General features: G+C 41.6%; 2 pseudogenes across 1 annotated transcript; one reads left to right on the forward strand and one right to left on the reverse strand.

The window, feature by feature from the left end:
• Positions 1 to 1,667: 1,667 nt before the first annotated feature.
• On the reverse strand, positions 1,668 to 2,130 carry LOC150049969 (AP-1 complex subunit sigma-3 pseudogene; annotated as a pseudogene).
• On the forward strand, positions 1,871 to 13,690 carry LOC150049970 (proteasomal ubiquitin receptor ADRM1 pseudogene; annotated as a pseudogene). The gene is made up of 3 exons (XR_016538845.1): positions 1,871 to 2,196; positions 3,992 to 4,058; positions 11,996 to 13,690. The product of XR_016538845.1 is annotated as a proteasomal ubiquitin receptor ADRM1 pseudogene (transcript).
• The last annotated feature ends 2,415 nt before the right edge of the window (positions 13,691 to 16,105 follow it).

The raw sequence follows: 16,105 nt of genomic DNA on the forward strand, positions 1-16,105 counted from the left end.
CACACAAATATATTTAGGTCTTAATCTAGTCAATCAGTTCCGTGGTCTTCCCTTATTAGTCCAGTTAAGAAAGAAGCCGGGGCCGGGAGTTTGGCCTAGTGGTTAAAGTGCTTACCTAGCACGCATGAAGACCCAGGTTCAATTCCTTGGTACCACATACATAGAAAAAAGCCGGAAGTGGTGCTGAGGCTCAAGGGGTAGAGCTCTAGCCTTGAGGAAGTCCAAGGACAGTGCTCAGGCCTTGAGCTCAAGCCCAGGACTGGCAAAAAAAAAGAAGCCTAGTAAAACATTTTGAAAAGCATTGTTAAGATTTGCTGTCTAGGAATATACATCTGTCTGTTAAGAGATACAATTTCAATGAAATTATGCCTTTATAAGTTAAATATTTGCTGTCTTGGAATGCAAACTTGGGTGGCAAGACTACATTAAGAAAAAAAATCTGCAGGAAACTTATTTCATTAAAAGATAGGTTAGGAAGGAGAAGGCTGTGATTGCTATCTTGTTTCTGAAGTGGCAGGGTGTTTTTTGTTTTTCCACCGTTTGTTTTTTAACCTAGTTGTGGTGCAGTGGAGTTGGCCTTTGTGTAATGCATTAAGCCGAATACCTCTTATGTGTGCTTTTGTGTATCTGGGCTTTATTTTAGGTGGAAGTTTTCTTTAAAGAATGTGTGTAATGTATATAAGATACTTGGATTAAGAACTAAGTGTTTGGTGATTGGATTTAGAACTTTGGTGGGGCTTTACTTTGCCTTAGGGGTAGACTTAAAAAAAATGGTTAGGGTAGGGTAATGTATTGAGGGGTTACAGTTACGCCCGGCAGGTAGTGGGTATATTACTTTTTGAATTTTGATACCTCTTCTCATACTTTTCTCCCTCTTTTGCTCCCCAACCCCCTCCAAGTCATCCTGTTTTTCCCCCTTTCTTTCCTATTTCAAATAAATGCATACAGTAACAACAGGTAGGGTTAGGTTTATTTAATCTTAATTTTTATATACCATTTAGTGTGTATAATTGCCTTGAAAATGCTATGTACTCACTTCCAAATGTATAATAATTAGAGAATTTCAGACAAGATATTTGCAATAAAGTTCTGGGTTCTTTTAGGATGATAATTCTTTGACTATTTTGAGAGTAGACACTAGGTTTACTTACTTTAAATGTATGTGAAAAATAAAATAAATACTGTTGTGTTGTCAAATACCCTGTTTTTCAGAAAACTGGTCAATATATCAACACGGCATTTTGGCATCACGGGAGAAATTTTTTTTTACTTTGGTCCACTTTTAGTTTTCTAGAGCAGAATGCTTTTAGACCAATAAATCCAGCCTTCCATTTGACATTTGACATTGATTGTTAGGAAATTCTGTGAAAAATAAGTTGTCATTACTTAAATTTTATGAAAGTGTATATCAGCGCAAGGAAGATATACATCTTCCTTCAAGGAATATGTTTCAGAAGGAAGCAAATTAAGTCATCATATACAGTATACTATAGACATAGACATTTCAAATATACTATATTAGCCAACGTGAACATTTGCTAGTTAACTAAGAATCCGTTTCTTTAAGTTACTTGTGGCATGGCTCTGCACTGGATACAAAACAATGAGGATTTAAAATTCAGCACTTGCAGCACTGGGAGTCTTCAAGTCGGTTAAACTGTAGGTTGTCGGTTAAACTGTAGGTTTGTTCATGGATTCTTCCATTGTCATTTGAGCTTCTCTTCTCAACCAGCTGCTGTCCCTAGTGGAGACACTAGGAATTGCATCCTCTACACTGTCTTCCCTCTCTCTCCTCTTTCTCTCTCTCTCCTCCTGTAACACGTCAGACTCTTCAATGGCTTTGACAGCTATTTTCTTGGATGTTTCCTGAATTTCTCCACCTATTATAAACTCATCAAGGATAAAATATGCCTTTTCAAAATTAAAGATGATACCCAGCTCGCAGACCTTTTATAAACAAGTTTGAGCTCCTTCCAGTCAATGAAACTGCTTGTTCGATGACCTCGAGAGAGAATAATCTGAACAATTTCCCGGGTTATTTTTTTCCTCTCTTTGTCAGGGAGAGTGGTGTACCACTTCTGTAGCCGTAATTTCCCTTGTCGACTGAACAGCAAGATGAAATGTATCATGGTGACCCAGACCCGCCGACACCTGCACCCCGAGATCCGCGAGCGCCCAAGCCCGCTCGGCTACCAGGTGAGGCGCCCGCCTCACCTGTAATATCTCCTGTTTGAGTATAAAGTAAACCTGATGCCTTTAATGCCTTTCCTAAATGTTTGGTTTGTAAAACTTGAAATATTATTAGCAGTTAAGAGTTCCTGTATATTGCTGAACTTTTAAAAATATTTACAGAGATCAGAGACAATGTATCTCGTATGAATGTCCTAAATTCATTTGTATGTTTGGAATTGGAAGAAAGAAGAATAACCAAAGATGGTAGAGGAGATAGATATTCAGTAGTTTTGATGTCTTAAAAGCTGCTAGCTAGGCTGGGATGGAAAAATTTTAAACCTTTGAATATAAAGACATTCTTATGGGGTTATATTTTCTATAAATTATTTACCCAGGTTTTCAGACATCAGAAATGATGTCTGTGACATCTCTTACTATAATACAGTTCAGTGGTAGGGATTCATAACAATGGCAGCGATTATTATTGCTACCACTATTTAAAGACAATCTCTTCTATTCCAAGCAATCTTAGTTATAGTTACTTGAGAAAGTTTCACATGCTTTTGAATGTAAATCTAATATGTTTTGTTTCTTACTTTGGGCATTGATTACTTTGGCAGGAAGTACATGTTTCTTTTATCTTCCTGCCCTTCCTACCCCCAAAGACATTATTATTGCTGCTAGACATTATCATTGTGAATCTGTGTCACCTTTATACTGCAGATTATGCATTACCAGGTATTAATGTAATCAGAGATATTATGAGGAATTAGTCATGGCAGTTGTCCTGGTGCTTCATCATGTCTTTCCATGATTCTTGCACATGAGTTTCGAGGTATTGTGTCACTCGAGTGGCCTGGTCAGGGACGGGACCTTCTAGGGTTTCCTAGGACAAGTGCATGCGTGGCTTGGGGGCTCTGGGGAGAACTCATGTGGCAGACTCTTAGAGGATACAATGGAAAATGATAGCGTTGCTCCTACTCAGAAGATATTTAGGAGGAAAATGCTAAGCCAAGAGGAGAAATTGACCAATTCCAATTGATTTGAAGGAAATAATTCAGATAGTATATGAAGTAATCACTAGGCTTTGAATTTCTAATAGTTACTCAAATGAATGATTTAGAAGTATAATTATGGCCCCAGATTGAAATTTAATCAAATTTGTTTAGATGTTCTTCAGTTGCATATTTAACTTGTGTGGGTGTGTATGTGTGACTGAGTGTATGAGAGTGAGTGTGTGTGTGTGTGTGTGTGTGTGTGTGTGTGTGTGTGTGAGATCTGAGGTTCGAACTGGAGGCCTCATACTTCCCAGGCAGATGTTCTACCACTAAGCCATGGCTCCAGTTCCTTTAACTTAAAAGACTTGGTAAAACTTACTTTTCATAACAATTCATGTTGTGTAAGTTTTTATGATTCTATTTTTGGATAAAAGTATTTTCATACCTCATTAAATGCTTTACAAATATTCTTGATAATTCCTATTTGACACTTGGCTATGCACAGGGGTTCTCAGATGTGCTGGGAGTCACCTACAGAAGATGATCATCTTCACGTGGCACACTGGGGTAAATTCTGAGGGGCTTAGGGATACACTTTATATGGGCTGTGGTGAAAGTAATCATCATGTTTCTTTATATTATATAATTATAAGAAGATTGCCAAGTGAAAAGATAATATTCAATTTGCATAAAATTTTCAAATAAAATATTTTTAAAATTCCAAAAAAAGAGAGATGAGTACTTCCTTGAAACAAAATTTCTAAGGACAGTTTCATTTTCTTCATGTGTGTGTTTATTTGATTTACATTTCTCTTTCACAGCATAATGAAATTCTACTCTTGTACCCATTTGGAGAGGATGGTGGGGGATGAAATTAAGCAACTATTGGTAAGTATCTACAACGACGACTAGAGTTTACTTCACTGCAGTGTTCATTATAATTGAATGATGATAATTAATATCAATTTCATACAGACTAGTGAAGGAATGATTTCCTAACTCCTCATCATTGGGAATGCATTCTGTGTAACTTATCTTTAGGTGATAGGTGGGTGATGTAAAAGGGCTGCCCTGAGTATTGAGAATGACATAGATGCACGCACTCTCTATGATTTGGAAGGCAGGTGGCTTGCAGGTTTGCAAGTGTTGTGGTTAAAAATGTCCTGTGCTCTTCCCCTTCCACCGTCGGGTTTCTTGGGAGCATCGAGGGATACCCCTGGGTGGCTGGGTGGGTGAGGGCACTGACAGATACTATTTGTATTTCTAAAAGAGACTCACACTTCTTGCTTATTCTGATTATAGGCTTCACCTTGTTCTTCTTAGCCCTACAAAAAAAAGGAAATCAAATTAGGTTAAAGATAATGAAGCAGACTTTAAGGGACACATTTTGTACTTGCTTTTCCTAGGCTTGATAGGTATATTTATACTTTTATTTCTCATTAAATGAAAAATTTTGCTCTTGAGATAAAGAATTAATGTGTACAATCTGAATTTGACTTCAAATTGTGATAACTATAACTCGAATTACAAAAAATGAAACATTTCTCTACTTTGTTTAATTGTTTGATCTTTATAAAATAAGTAGTGGCATGAACAAGTATACTTTTCATCCTTTATCATCTTGCTTTGATAAAACTTTGGAATAACATGATTTTATATAATCATTTATGTTTACATTTTACATTAGAGGTGAGTTTTTTAAAAAACCATATTTTCCTTCATGTTGCCCGAGATTTTCTGTACATGGTTAGAGAATATGTTCAAAATACAGTTGCAATATCTACCTATTATCTACTATGTATACAATATATGTGTGTATATGGATTCGAGTATGTAATTGTCGTGTGTGTGTGTAGTTCAAATTTAGGATCTTGGGAGCTATCCCTAAGCTTTTTGCTCAAAGCTAGCCCTCTCCCACAGCTCTATTTCTGGATTTTTGGTGGTTAATTGGAGATAAGAGACTCAAGGGCTTTCTTGTCCAGGCTAGCTTTGAATGGTGATACTCAGATCTCAGCCTCCTGGATAGCTAGATTAGGCTTGAGCCACCAGTGCCCAGCTGAAATTGTCTTTTTCTGTTCATCAGCTGGTTAGAACTGACCCTCCCCCCTCTACTTTCTAAAAAGGCATAATTGTGCCAACGGATTTTGAAAATAAACTGCCCGGTACATTATGTGATTCATGTAAGTATACCACCAGATGGATCCAAAAGATTGAGTCATATTGCCTAGCCTTCTGAATAGGCATATTGATCACATTATCTGCCAGCATTTTTGTATCCTTGCAAATGTTCTGCATTGAATTACCTGGTTATGCTTCATGAGATTTAAAAGTGTGAGATTTAAAAGTGTGTTTACTAATTTTCATGCTTCTTAAAAGCTGTTCAAATTCTTGCCTCTCATCTCCAGTTGAATAGTCAGATCAACCAAAAAGGTGACCTTTTAATTACAATATACCTTTTAAATAAAGGTATATTTACCTTTGTTAAAAAGTAAATTGTTATTGTAAAGGTGGTATCCAGCTATATAAGCCAGGTAAAGAGTACATTTCTTCCTGGACAGAGTCACCCTGTCTCTTACAGTTTTTCCTTCCCATTCCCATCCATAAGGTGTATATTTTGCTTTCAACATAGTTGTAAAGTATTTTTTCCAGTTCTGGGCTTTGAACTCAGGGCTGTAATGTATTTTTTCCCAGTTCTGGGCCTTGAACTCAGGGCCTGAGCACTGTCCTTGGGTTTTCTCAAGGATAACGCTCTACCACTTGAGCCATAGCACCACTTCTGGCTTTTTTCTATGTATGTGATACTGAGGAATCAAACATTAGTCTTTGTCCATGCTAGGCAAGCACTCTACCACTACGTCAAACTCCCAGCTGCAATATATATATATCTATATTTTTTTTTTAATCAAAGAAAGAATTCAAGTTGGGTGCCAGTGGCTCATGCCTGTAATCCTGGCTACTCATAAGGCTGAGATCAGAGAATAACCATTGAAATCCAGCCTGGGAATGAAAGTCCATAACACTATTATCTCTAACCCACAAAAAAGCTGGAAATGGCTCAAATAATAGAATGTCAACCTTGAGCCTAAACCTCAAACTCCCAGCTGTAATATATATATATATATATGTATATATATATGCATAAATTAACACTATAATAGAATGCCAACCTTGTGCCTAAAACTCAGGGATAGCATCCAGGCTCCCCTGAGTTCAAGTCCCAGGACTGGCAAAAGAGTAATAATAATAATAATTCAGATCATATGTAGAGGAGAAACACTTCATATAGGGGAATTTCTAATAGGAGGTATTTCTGGCGTCAATGCCTTTAGCTTTACAACAAAGTAGAATTTGAATAGTTCCCATTTGATTGACTTCTGTTGATCCACAGATTACTGTATTTAGTAGAGTTCCATTTCCATTTAAAACCAAAACCCAAATGTGTCTTATATTGTCTGTGAACTACAATTAAATAGGACAACCCAGGAAATGATATTGAATTTCCTGGCTTGAGATCTGTGGAAGTTGTTGATGAAAGCGACAGATAAGACTCATAATTTTGAAAATAATGGCTTCAACCTTCTATAAAAATGAATTATTGATAAGCAATTCCTCAGTCCAGATTTGACAGTTCGTTGACTGTGTGAACACACAAAAAATCAACCTTGAGCTTTGTGACTTTGGAATCACTGGCTTGATTTTATCCAGGGGTGACATTTTTTCAGCTATAGTCTTTTCATAAATGTTTTTGTTCAATGGCAACTACTTTGTACAACTACTTAAAGATAATGATGATGATGATGATGATGATAATAATAATAATAGTAATAATAAAACAAAAGCATCCTGTACTTTCCAGCAGCATCTTCATGACCACAACCTGTGGCTGGGGCAGGCCTCACATGCGGCCTGGCCTGCGGTGGATGCTGGGTAAATGCTCCAGTAACTCTGTGAAGTCTTTCCTCAGCAGTAGCTGAGGTTCAGTATTGCAGGGCAAAGGCAGAGAGAAAGAAGGACCCGCCGCCTACAATTCTTACACTAGGAGAGTCAGATTCATGATTCTTAGCTCTGGATTCCTGATTTTGATAGTTTCTTCCCAAGAGAAGATATCAACAAGTAGCCAGCTGGCCTAGTGTGACCAAAAACCATTCCATGTGTTATTTTCACTAACCTTGATATGAGTGCCTGTGGTTTCCTTCAGATACATTGTCTTTCCTGCCTTCTAATACATAGCTCCTCTATCAGTTATAGCTTCATTTTTAAAGTCTGTATAAAAACCTTCTGCTCTGCCTCTGTAGACCTGGCAAACTCCTGTGTTCTGTCCTTGGTCCCTTTGTTTCTCTGTGAATACCCTGTTTGTCTGCTCCTCACTAGGCAGTGGAGTTCTGTAGCCAGGGCAACAAATGTTGGGTCATTGTGGTTAAGAGAGGAGTGCTGTGGTCCAGTGTTTTGTGAGATTCTTGTTGGGTTTTTGCCTGTGATCTATCTCGTAGGTAAACAATATTCACTGGTTAACAGGTTCTACTGGAGTTTTTGTTTCTCTGTCCAAGAAGTCTGGCTCCTTTTTCAAGTTACACTTGAACTGCAGAGTCTGGTTTTAAGTTTATTGGGGATGCTTTCTTTTACCCTTCTTCCTATCACCCTGATCTGATTAGTGTGTCCACTGTGACACTCTGAGTTGCTTCCTAGTCATTTTTTTTGATAATTAACTGACATATTAATTTTTATTTTAAAAAGCTAGTATTTCCTGAAAGATCTAAATGCAGCTGGATTTCTTTGATTACTAGAGTTGACTTTGGTCCAACATTAGGAAAGATTTTCCTGAATACAGAAACAAGACTGGACAGGAAAGACTGTTTCTGAGCCTGGGCCCTGGCCCTCTCATGCTTGCCACTTAGTGCTCAAAAGTGAACAGATGTGCAAGATTGCCTCAGCTCCTGGCCTTTCCTCCCTCCTGTTAGAAACTCTGGGCAGGAGGGGAGCATGGTCTAGTGCTAGAGTGCTTGCCTAGCACGCACAAAGTTTGATTCCTTAGTACCACATACAAAGCCAAGAAGGTGGTGCTGTGTCTCAAATGGTAGAGTGCTAGCCTTGAGAAAGTCCAAGTTCAGTGCCCAAACCCGGGAGTTCAAGCCCCAGGACTGGCAAAAACAACAACAAAAAAAGCACAAATCTCCAGTGTCAGGAATGAATAGACACACAAGAGATACAAATATTGTCAAGCAATTTACTTTTGCTCAAAAGGGTGCAATGCCTCACTCTACCCAGAGCTAAACAGGCACACTGGGCAGAGCAGTTTAGTAGGTTTTTATCCCAGTCCAAACTGTCCCTTGTCAAGGAGTTAGGCTCACATTCTAAATATAACTGATTACCAACGTTAGATTGTTTTTTTAAAAGGTTTACAATTTTTTTTCCATCACAGCTGGCTGAAAGCAGAACTGGGAACAGAGTGGCTGACAGACACAGTGAGAGAGGTTGATGAAGTCAGCAGAAAGCTCCCATTTAAAAGGGGGAGGTCTGGGGCACATGGCTGACACCTGTAATCCTAGCTACTCTGGAGGCTGAGATCTGAGAATCAAGGTTCAAAGCCACCCCAGGCACAAAAGGACCTGAGACTCTTATTTCCAACTAACCTCTAGAAAACAAGTGGTGCTTGGTTCAAGGGTAGGATGGTAGCCTTGAGCTGAAGAGCTCAGGGACACCTCCCACCCAGACCCAGGGGGAGGGTGGTAGCCTTGAGCTGAAAAGAGCTCAGGGACAGTTCCCAGGCACAGTTCAAGCCACGTGAGCCACAGAAAAAAAAGGGGAGGGTCACGTGTGTTTGGCCTAGTGATAGAGTGCTTGCCTAGCATGCACAAAGACCAGGGTTCAATTCCTCGGTACCACATACATAGAAAAAAGCTAGACGTGGTGCTGTGGCTCAAGTGGTAGAACTCTAGCCTTGAGAAAGTCCAAAAACAGGTTCAGGCCCTGAGCTCAAGCTCAGGACTGGCCATTGATAAAGATTTCTCTAACAAGCAACACACTTGGCAGTTGCAGTTTTATTCTTTGAATTCCTTCGATAAATATTTATCTCCCTAATTTGGCGAGTGGGTCACAGCAGCACAGCTGATAATTGCAATGTCACTCTTTCAACTCCTTCGGCACAAGATTTGCATTCCTCACATGGCTGCTGGTCATAAACAGCACAGAAATACGTCTTTAAAAAGCAAATAATAGAGGGGGGAAGGGAAATGGGGACCATGACATGTGAAAGGGTTTCAATGTGTGGGCATTAATGCACCATTTATCTGGCAAATATCATGTAACCCTTCTATTAATTAGAATAAAAATATATTTTAAAAAAGCAAATAATACCAAAAAATATCAATATACAATACAAAAGCATTTCAGTTTGACAGAAAAGACTACTTTTTCCTCACACTCCTCTCCCTCACCCTCAGAAAAGGCTGGTGTAGGTGCGGTGGCTCATGCCTGTAATCCTAGCTACTCAGGAGGCTGAGATCTGAGGATTAAGGTTCAAAGCCAGCCTGGGCACAAAAGAACCTGAGACACTTATCTCCAATTAACATCTAGAAAAATGGAAGTGAGGCTTGGCTCAAGGGTAGGGTGGTAGCTTTGAGCTGAAGAGCTCAGGGACAGTGCCCAGGCCAGATCAAGCCCCATGACCCACCAAAAAAAAAAAAAGGGCTGGAATCTTATCTCTCACCACCAGGTGGCAGTGCTGATCTCACCTCAGCTCCTGCAGCCCCTAAATAACCTGACCTATGGAAATCAGCTCTGAAAACAGGGATGCGGGCACTGCCTTCATAAAAGTAGACAGTCAGTAGACTTCCTAGAGAGAAACAAGCAGTCGTTTGGAAGGGAAGAAAACCCTGAATCATGGTTATGCAGTTGGGGAGTGGCGGGGGGAGACAGCAACACTTAACTACCTTGTGAAAATACAGTGGAGCATATGAAAAGTGAGGGTGAATTTTTTTCTCTATTTAATAAAGATGAGGAGAAAAGGCATGTAGCTGAAGGTAGATGGTGGTCAGGTATCTTTTTTGGTCCAAGAAGACAACTTAGCCAGGGTTATTAGAAAGGTAAGAGAGCAAATAAAACTATGGGAAATAGACATAGGCTCTAGAGCTCACCTCCCTCTTCCTCCTTGCTCTCAATTCTACATCTCTAGTACAGAAGAATCTTCTGTACCCAGACACCAATTCAAGGAGATCCTTTTCCTCCACAGCCAGGCAACAAAAAAAGGACTAATTTCTGAGAAGCCAAGGAATTGAACCTGTGTCTTCCTGCATGCTAGGCAAGCACTCTACCACTAGGCCACACTCCGGCCCCTTCCTAGTAACTTTTTTTTTCCATGTCCTTTTATCCTGGTTTATTTTCTTAATTTGAGAATGGGCATCTAATTTTTAATCATCAAGGTACATGAAAAAATTTATTGTTGTGGTAATGTATAGAGGGGTTACAGTTACATTCGTCAGGTAGTGGGTGCAAGTAGCCAGCTGGCCTAGTGTGACCAAAAAAGCATTCCATGTGTTATTTTCACTAACCTTGATATGAGTGCCTGTGGTTTCCTTCAGATACATTGTCTTTCCTGCCTTCTAATACATAGCTCCTCTATCAGTTATAGCTTCATTTTTAAAGTCTGTATAAAAACCTTCTGCCCTGCCTCTGTAGACCTGGCAAACTCCTGTGTTCTGTCCTTGGTCCCTTTGTTTCTGTGTGAATACCCTGTTTGTCTGCTCCTCACTAGGCAGTGGAGTTCTGTAGCCAGGGCAACAAATGTTGGGTCATTGTGGTTAAGAGAGGAGTGCTGTGGTCCAGTGTTTTGTGAGATTCTTACTGGGTTTTTGCCTGTGATCTGTCTCGTAGGTAAACAATATTCACTGGTTAACAGGTTCTACTGGAGTTTTTCTTTCTCTGTCTAAGAAGTCTGGCTCCTTTTTCAAGTTACACTTGAACTGCAGAGTCTGGCTTTAAGTTTATTGGGGACGCTTTCTTTTACCCTTCTTCCTATCACCCTGATCTGATTAGTGTGTCCACTGTGACACTCGAGTATGCTTCCTAGTAACTTTTTTATTTTTGTTTTTTTTTGGCCAGTGCTCTGGGTCTAAGCACTGTCCTTGGACTTTCTCAAGGCTCGAGCCACTTGAGCCTCAGCACCACTTCTGGCTTTATTCTATGTATGTGGTAGCAAGGAATTGAACCTGTGTCTTCCTGCATGCTAGGCAAGCACTCTACCACTAGGCCACACTCCGGCCCCTTCCTAGTAACTTTTTTTTTCATATTCTCTTATCCTGGTTTATTTTCTTAACTTGAGAATGGGCATCTAATTTTTAATCATCAAGGTACATTTTAAAAACATTTATTGTTGTGGTAATGTATAGAGGGGTTACAGTTACATTCGTCAGGTCGTGGGTGCATTTCTTCTCACACATTGATACTCCTTCTTATGTTTTTGTCCCTGTTTCCCACTCCCCTCTCATCAAGGTACATATTAAAAGAGAAAAACTTTAGATCATTGGTGAAGATAATTCTCTAGCAAAGGATTTTTTTTCCCTCTCATATGAGACAATGGACTTGTCAGAGTGGTTTGGTTTCTTGTAACAGTTTTCAACTTCATTCCCTTTTGCTCAAAGTTTTATGCAATGGCAGTCTGGTAATATTATATTTCATTGTGTATTATTGGATTTACTTTTAGCCTCCCTCAACATATACAATAACTTGAGAGTAAACTTCTGGGCTGAGTTGCATGTTGGGATGAATGTCAATCAATATGCCATTCTGGAATGAGCATGTGGATTTAATCATGTAATTCTGAAAATTAGGACGGGGAAGAGCGAGCCCGGACGGTGCCTCTCGGCCGAGCGTAGGCGCAACCAGGATGACGACGTCGGGCGCCCTGTTCCCGAGCCTGGTGCCAGGCTCGCGCGGGTCCTCCAGCAAGTACCTCGTGGAGTTCTGGGCAGGGAAGATGACCCTGAAGTGGACCACGGTGACCCCGGACAAGCGGACAGGGCTCCTGTCCATCCAGCAGACAGACGACTCGCTCCTCCACCTCTGCTGGAAGGACAGGACGTCGGGGACCGTGGAGGACGACCTGGTCATCTTCCCTGACGACTGCGAGTTCAAGCGGGTGGCCCAGTGCCCCAGTGGGAGGGTCTACGTGCTCAAGTTCAAAGCTGGGTCCAAAAGGCTCTTCTTCTGGATGCAGGAGCCCAAGACTGACCAGGACGAGGAGCACTGCTGGAAAGTCAATGAGTATCTGAATAACCCCCGATCCTGGGGCACTGGGGGCCAGCGGGAGCGGTGGCCACGAGCTCTCGGCCCTGGGTGGTGAGGGTGGCCTGCAGAGCCTGCTGGAAACATGAGTCACCGCCAACTCCTGCAGCGCATCCGACCGGCTAGCCTTGGAGGACTGGGTGGGCTCAGGGCCCTCACAGAGCCGGGCCTGGCCAGTCTTGTAGGTAGCGGCGGGCCTCCAGCGAGCAGTTCTTCCTCCAGCTCCTGAGCCAGTCGGCAGCTGTCACCCCATCCTCCACCACCTCCTCTGCCCGTGCCCCCCCAGCCCCTTCTGCCCCAGCCGCCGCCTCGGCCACCCGCCGGAGCCCCGCGCCCAGTTCAAGTAATGGAACGGGTAAGGCAGCCAGTCCGACCCAGCCCACGAACGTGCCAGCCGGGCCAGCTGGCGGCCAGCAAGTGGACCTGGCCAGCGTGCTGACCCCAGAGATCATGGCCCCCATTCTGGCCAACGCCGATGTCCAGGAGCGCCTCCTGCCCTACTTATCCTCGGGTGAGTCGCTGCCCCAGACCGGGGACGACATCCAGAACACGCTGACCTCGCCCCAGTTCCAGCAGGCCCTGGGAACGTTCAGTGCAGCCTTGGCCTCGGGGCAGCTGGGCCCCCTCATGGGCCAGTTTGGCCTGCCCGCGGAGGCCTTGAAGGCCGCCAACAAGGGCTATGTGGAAGCATTTGCCAAAGCTATGCAGAACAATGCCAAATCTGAGCAGAAGGAGGGCGACGCAAAAGACAAGAAAGATGAAGAGGAAGACATGAGTCTAGATTAAGTTATTTACTGTCTTTTAAGGAATTTGAATTCTTAGTCACGTGACTCTTGTAGTGGCATTTGTGATGTATTGCATACATTTTCCTGTTCCAACTCACCAATAAAAGTCCTTTCTTTTACCTGAAAAAAAAGAAATAAAATTAGGACAAATACAAGAATGTAAATTGTTATATCTTAACTGAATAGAAATAGAACTAGCAAAAATCAGGATGTGGACAAGAGAAATGATATAATGCTAATAACCTCCTATGTTAAAGTAAAAGAGAGACTTTATATGATACCAGGTTGAATGATCTAGTTAATAAACTCCAAGAGTACCAACTTTTATTAGATTTTAGAATTCCTTTCATTAACCTTATAGGAATGTATTAAAAATCCTACCTTGTAAAATGCTTTAGGTAATGATTAGCAATCTCTTTCATTTCTGCTTGATGTTTTAATGAAAAATAAACACAGAATCACGTGTATTTGTTTTTTTTACTGTGTCATTTATTTATTTATTGCTTATTTTCTCATCAGTCATGGGTCTTGAATTCAAGGTCTGGGTACCGTCCCTGGGCTTCCTTTGCTCAAGGCTCCTAGTCTACCACTTGAGCCACAGTGCCATTTTTGGCCTTTTCTGAGTATTTGATTGGAGGTCAGAGTCCCCTGAACTTTCCTGCCTGGGATGGCTGTAAACCGAATCCTCAGACTGGACTAGCTGGTGTTACAGGCATGAGACACCAGCACCAGGCTGTGTCTTTTTTTTTTCTTTTTTTGGCCAGTCCAGGGATTGAACTCATGACCTGATCATTGTCCTTGGACTTTCTCAAGGCTAGGGCTCTACCACATGAGCCTCAGCACCAATTCTGGCTTTTTTCTACGTATGTGGTACTGAGGTCTTCGTGCATGCTAGGCAAGCACTCTACCACTAGGCCAAACTCTTGGCCCCTTTACTGTGTCTTTTAATCTGTGATCATCAGGCATACCACATTCTTCTTTCATTTTTTGTTCACTGAACATGACCAGGAAGATGCTTAATGAATGTGAAGAACCAATGCAATATTTCCACTGAGAAAAAGAAGTCTTTTCATTATTAACTTGGCCATAAGTGGTTCATAGATACGTAGTAAACAATGTAAAAAAGGACTTAAGGCTATAGTGCTTTGTGAAGTCATTTATTGATTTATCTTTGTGTGAGTGTTGGGGCTTAAATTCAGGGCCTGGGTGCTGTCCTTGGGCTTTCCTCAAGGCCAGCACTCTACCACTTGAATCATAGTACCACTTTGGTCTTTTCTATGCATGTGGTAGTGAGGAATCAAACCCAGAGATTCGTGCATGCTAGGCATGCACTCTACCACAAGGCCATGCTCCTGGCCCAGTTTTTAAAGCAAGGTGCAACTGAGTGGTAGATTGTCTTTCAATACATATGTACACCACATATGTACACCACATATGTACACACACATACATGTATATATAAATAAGTTGGCTGTACTAGACTTTGAACTTCAAGTTTAATTGCCTACCAGGCATGCTTTCTATTACTGAGCCACTTCCCCAGGCATTTGTTTCACTAGTCATTTTTTTTTTAAATCTGGGTCAGACCATGACTACCTGTTTTAGTTTTTCCATTGTAACTGGGATAAGAATCTCAGGCCAGTGGCCTACCTGACCTTTCTGTTGATTTTAGGGAATTTTTGTGGCTAGAGTGTCCTAGAATCACAAATCTCTCCATCTTAGCCTCGTGTGCTAAGATGATAGGCAGAAGTCTCCATAGGCAGCTATGTATTAAAGAAGAGGTCTCATAAACCTACATACTCAGAATAGCTGCAAGCTACCATTCTCCCAAAGTCCACCTCCCAGTTAGCTAGCAATACAGTCATTATAATGCCTCAATTCAGCTGATTTTAACTTAACTGAGTAACTAGTGCTTCACTCCACACATGACCCTTGCATGGAGAGTCACTGCTCTTGCACCCTCTTACAGGAATGCTCTAATTGAGTCATTTGTGAATCAACACGGTTGCCATCCCTCCACATGTCTTCATCATGTCATTTCCCTATGCACAGATGGCTTCTTTCTGCAAATTACTGTCACTTTTTGCCTGTGGACATTTTTTTTACCTATAGTAGCATGCTCAGCCTATGTAAGGGGCAATCTGGAAGTCCCTTAGGCATTAATGCTCCAGGACAGCCCTTAAATAATAATGAATAGGAGCTAGTGCATAAAATATCCCAGCTTCCTTACTCCTCTAATGGATCAACTCTGAGATATGTCCCAGAACCTTCTAGCACTGGTCCCTGGAGGAAGAGCATTTCTCTCTCTCTCTCTCTCTCTCTCTCTCTCTCTCTCTCTCTCTCTCTCTCTCTCTCTCTCTCTCTCTCTCTCTCTCTCCCTCCCTCTCTTCCTCTCTCTCTGTCTCTCTCTGTCTCTCTCTCTCTGTCTCTCTCTCTCTCTCTCTCTCTCTCTCTCTCTCTCTCTCTCTCTCTCTCTCTCTCTCTCTCTCTCTCATTTCCTTCATTTACCTCCCATTCTTGGAAGGACCTATTTTAGTCCAGTTCTTACATCTGAATCTATTTCTCCATGGATAAAACTGAAGGCAGGGCTAGGAGTTTGGCCTACTGGTAGAGTGCTTGCCTAAGCATGCAGGAAGACCAGGGCTCGATTCCTTAGTACCTCATACATACAGAAAAGCAGGAAGTGGTGCTGTGTCTCAAGTGGTAGAGCTGTAGCCTTGAGAAAGCCCAAGGACAGTGCCCAGGCCTGCCGCACAACCCAGAGAAGTGAAGGCAGTAGCTTGTCACATTTTGTGTCAAGGAAAACTGATATGACTGCATCTGTTTCAGGGAAATTGGATAAGCTTTTGTTCAGAGTCCATCTGCCTGAGT

Source organism: Megascapheus bottae, chromosome 19, assembly GCF_031878675.1.
Source record: "Megascapheus bottae isolate mThoBot1 chromosome 19, mThoBot2.hap1, whole genome shotgun sequence".
NCBI classification, from domain to species: domain Eukaryota; kingdom Metazoa; phylum Chordata; class Mammalia; order Rodentia; family Geomyidae; genus Megascapheus; species Megascapheus bottae.